Consider the following 5,000-nt stretch of genomic DNA (forward strand, 5'->3'; position numbering starts at 1 on the left):
ACCCCAACCGCCAAACTCGCATCGCCAGCGGATGAACGGCGGACGTTTCCCGCACTCGTAAGGTGCAATCCACACCTATAACATGCGTTTCATGAAGAGATATTTCCAATATGCGACATTCCCGCTGTCCCTATTCATGAGCTGCGAGCTGTACCACGTACAAGCTACAGACGCGATCGCATTGCTCACTGTACGGATTCTCATGCTGAGCCATCAGCTAGGAAGCGCCCCATCCATGTCGGCACCCGTGGGCGTTGCACTCGCAGTCGCAAAAAACGCTGGGCACATATATGTCTCGGAAGAGTAACGACAGTCCGAGTCTCCTGCGTGGGAAGAGTCTTTCTAGGCCCTGACCCACGGGAAGGGTGTAGCTTCCCCCATCCCGGACATTTGACGTCGTCACACTACCGGTATTGACTAATAGACTGATTGCTGATAATCATTAGCCATACACTGGGGGAAACGGCCGACAGGGGCGGCAACATAGTGGAGCCGCAGTGTCACTAATGTACAGAGATAGAACAGTTTCGACTGGAACCAGAGTAACCGTATACACGGCACTGATGAGTAATAGATGCAGAGCCATCAGAATACAATGTATACAACCGTCCCTATACATGCTGAAAGACTCTGCACACAATGAGAACCACACGTCAGCCAGACACTCTTATCACACACTACTCTCTTATCACACACTACTCTCTTATCACACACTACTCTCTTATCACACACTACTCTCTGCCTGTAACAGGCACACACACAATATCTAACCACCAGCATGGAAGAACATCCAGTGCATCCTCTCCGCCACATGACACAATCCACACTATCATTACCAGACCGGGAGGTCCACCCAGAAAACACAATATCCCACCCTTCCGACATCCGCACATTGCTCAGCTAAGCCACGAACACCCACACATGTCCTACACAGGGGTGCACCCAACATCACAATACTGCCTCCTGTCACAGCACACATTCAATGGCAGGAATGAAAGACACAGATCTGCCACAACCATGGAATTGGAGCGCCGCCTGTCATGAGCCAAAAGTGCATCCTGACGTGACAAATCAGATAATACCACAGGCATCCAATTACGATAATCACTATCAACGAACCTGCCGCCGCCCCCCCCCCCCCCAATACACCTTTCCCTACAACAATGTGTATCTGAACCTACGCCATATTGTACCTTAACCTAACCTATATCGTACCTTAACCTAACCTAAATTGTACCTTAACCTAACCTATATCGTACCTTAACCTAACCTATATCGTACCTTAACCTAACCTATATTGTACCTTAACCTAACCTATATTGTGCCTTAACCTAACCTACGTTGTGCCTTAACCTAACCTACGTTGTGCCTTAACCTAACCTACGTTGTGCCTTAACCTAACCTACGTTGTGCCTTAACCTAACCTACGTTGTGCCTTAACCTAACCTACGTTGTGCCTTAACCTAACCTACGTTGTGCCTTAACCTAACCTACGTTGTGCCTTAACCTAACCTACGTTGTGCCTTAACCTAACCTACGTTGTGCCTTAACCTAACCTACGTTGTGCCTTAACCTAACCTACGTTGTGCCTTAACCTAACCTACGTTGTGCCTTAACCTAACCTAATTTGTGCCTTAACCTAACCTAATTTGTGCCTTAACCTAACCTAATTTGTGCCTTAACCTAACCTAATTTGTGCCTTAACCTAACCTAATTTGTGCCTTAACCTAACCTAATTTGTGCCTTAACCTACCCTAATTTGTGCCTTAACCTAACCTAATTTGTGCCTTAACCTAACCTACGTTGTGCCTTAACCTAACCTACGTTGTGCCTTAACCTAACCTACGTTGTGCCTTAACCTAACCTACGTTTTGTGCCTTAACCTAACCTACGTTGTGCCTTAACCTAACCTACGTTGTGCCTTAACCTAACCTACGTTGTGCCTTAACCTAACCTACGTTGTGCCTTAACCTAACCTACGTTGTGCCTTAACCTAACCTACGTTGTGCCTTAACCTAACCTACGTTGTGCCTTAACCTAACCTACGTTGTGCCTTAACCTAACCTACGTTGTGCCTTAACCTAACCTACGTTGTGCCTTAACCTAACCTACGTTGTGCCTTAACCTAACCTACGTTGTGCCTTAACCTAACCTACGTTGTGCCTTAACCTAACCTACGTTGTGCCTTAACCTAACCTAATTTGTGCCTTAACCTAACCTAATTTGTGCCTTAACCTAACCTAATTTGTGCCTTAACCTAACCTAATTTGTGCCTTAACCTAACCTAATTTGTGCCTTAACCTAACCTAATTTGTGCCTTAACCTAACCTAATTTGTGCCTTAACCTAACCTAATTTGTGCCTTAACCTAACCTACGTTGTGCCTTAACCTAACCTACGTTGTGCCTTAACCTAACCTACGTTGTGCCTTAACCTAACCTACGTTGTGCCTTAACCTAACCTACGTTGTGCCTTAACCTAACCTACGTTGTGCCTTAACCTAACCTACGTTGTGCCTTAACCTAACCTACGTTGTGCCTTAACCTAACCTACGTTGTGCCTTAACCTAACCTACGTTGTGCCTTAACCTAACCTACGTTGTGCCTTAACCTAACCTAATTTGTGCCTTAACCTAACCTAATTTGTGCCTTAACCTAACCTAATTTGTGCCTTAACCTAACCTAATTTGTGCCTTAACCTAACCTACGTTGTGCCTTAACCTAACCTACGTTGTGCCTTAACCTAACCTACGTTGTGCCTTAACCTAACCTACGTTGTGCCTTAACCTAACCTACGTTGTGCCTTAACCTAACCTAGTTTGTGCCTTAACGTAACCCATGTTGTGCCGTAACGTAACCCATGTTGTGCCGTAACGTAACCCATGTTGTGCCGTAACGTAACCCATGTTGTGCCGTAACGTAACCCATGTTGTGCCGTAACGTAACCCATGTTGTGCCGTAACGTAACCCATGTTGTGCCGTAACGTAACCCATGTTGTGCCGTAACGTAACCCATGTTGTGCCGTAACGTAACCCATGTTGTGCCGTAACGTAACCCATGTTGTGCCGTAACGTAACCCATGTTGTGCCGTAACGTAACCTATAATATGCCTTAACCTAACCTATAATATGCCTTAACCTAACCTATAATATGCCTTAACCTAACCTATAATATGCCTTAACCTAACCTATAATATGCCTTAACCTAACCTATAATATGCCTTAACCTAACCTATAATATGCCTTAACCTAACCTATAATATGCCTTAACCTAACCTATAATATGCCTTAACCTAACCTATAATATGCCTTAACCTAACCTATAATATGCCTTAACCTAACCTAAAGTGCGCCGTAACCAAAACTATATTGCGCCTTAACCTGACGCACGTTGTCGCTGAACCTGCTCTGTAATTGTTATGCAACTCGTTAAATTAGTGTAGTGTTGCCTAACCGCAACCCTCGCAATATAGTTCGCTACTCGCACTGCCCGGTCCCCTGTGTATCGCGTCATGTTAAACACCTTGCAGGTGTTGCTGACTTTCCACATGCTCCTGCTATACACTGTAATGTGGATAGCAGCAGGACGTACATGCCCCCCCCCTTCCCCCCTGCCTTCGCAAGCTGGTCGGTGAGAAGTTTGCATGTTCAACGCCCTTCGCATGCCGACGTACTCAGCCTACGTTGTGGTACGGCCTGTCACCTGTCCGCCGATGTACGCAAAACCCACAAACTGTACTGCACATTGGTCCGTATGTACTGAATGATACATCGTGGCACATGTGGCCGTATGACGACTGCGCCTAGCAACGGCGGACCATACAGTCCAAATATTGTGCACGCAGCTACGTGTCGTCTCCCTATAAGAGCTGGATTGCAGTGTGGTACGCCATACAGACGTGTGGGAGGAACGGACGCCCTGGATGGCGATCAGCATGAGCAGTCTGTTGATGTAGTGGAGCGTGTATTCGGACGTAGTCGTCTCTTCTCACACACCGTGATAGCATGTTGCACCGTGTTCCACATCTGCGACATGCTGCAGAGGCCGGCTGACAGTCGTTCGCGCAATGGACACCGCATACGTACGGGGTCGACCTTCCACGTGTTCTCTAGGCGTGCACATGTTGTTGCGTCTATGTGGGCAGACGTAGTGTGTTGTGACACCTGACACAGGCATGCAATACTCGTTGCAAATGGCGATGGACGTGTACGTTTGCTGGTGACGTTACGCAAATGAACAACTGGTAACCCGTTGTGGTGCGGTTGTTCTCGCTAGAGGTGAATCAGTGTTGGCGACGATCGGTCGAGCTATTAACCGGTTGTTTCAGGGATACCCACCATGCCCACGAACGTGAAAGGGGATCTGGGTGTGAGGCGATACGCGGCGGTGGCTGGGTGGGACCGTCCCCGGCCGGTGAGGGGGGGCCGCCCGGCGTGCTGGCAGCGCGGTGCGTGGGCGCACGCGCTACAGCCGGCTGGTGGGGGCGGCCAGTGGCAGGCGCGCCGGCCGACGGACGCGGCAGGCGGCGCAGCTGCGCGCCGGCGCCCCCTGCTCGCGGCGCCTTGCGGCCAAAGTAGGTCCTCGCGGGCCCGGTGCGAAGCGCGGTGGCCATCTGCAGTGTGCTGGTCCGATTGAGGACTTTGTGCGCTGAGGATGCGCCGCCGCCCGGCGCTCGGCGCCGCGACGCCGTCTGCTGCTCGGTCGCCCCAGCGGTTCTCGCAGGTGGTTTGTATCGCAGCTGTGCGGACGTGTTGGCGCGTGCGCTGTGCTGGGAGAGTTCGCTTCGGCACCCAAGTGGGGCTTTTGTCCTTCTGTGGCGCCGGCGTTGGAGCTGCCGGTCACCGTAGGTGGCGCGTGTTGTCTCCCGCCGGCAATGCCACGACAGCACGCTCCCGGGCCTCTGTCGGCAGCGGCAAGCTCAGTTGGGAGCACGGGTGGTCGCACCTAAAGCGTCTACTCGCCTAACTCCGGGCGATTGCGCCTCTCTCGAACCCGACCAAG

The sequence above is a fragment of the Schistocerca serialis genome, chromosome 4 (genome assembly GCF_023864345.2).
Source record: "Schistocerca serialis cubense isolate TAMUIC-IGC-003099 chromosome 4, iqSchSeri2.2, whole genome shotgun sequence".
In the NCBI taxonomy this organism is placed as follows: domain Eukaryota; kingdom Metazoa; phylum Arthropoda; class Insecta; order Orthoptera; family Acrididae; genus Schistocerca; species Schistocerca serialis.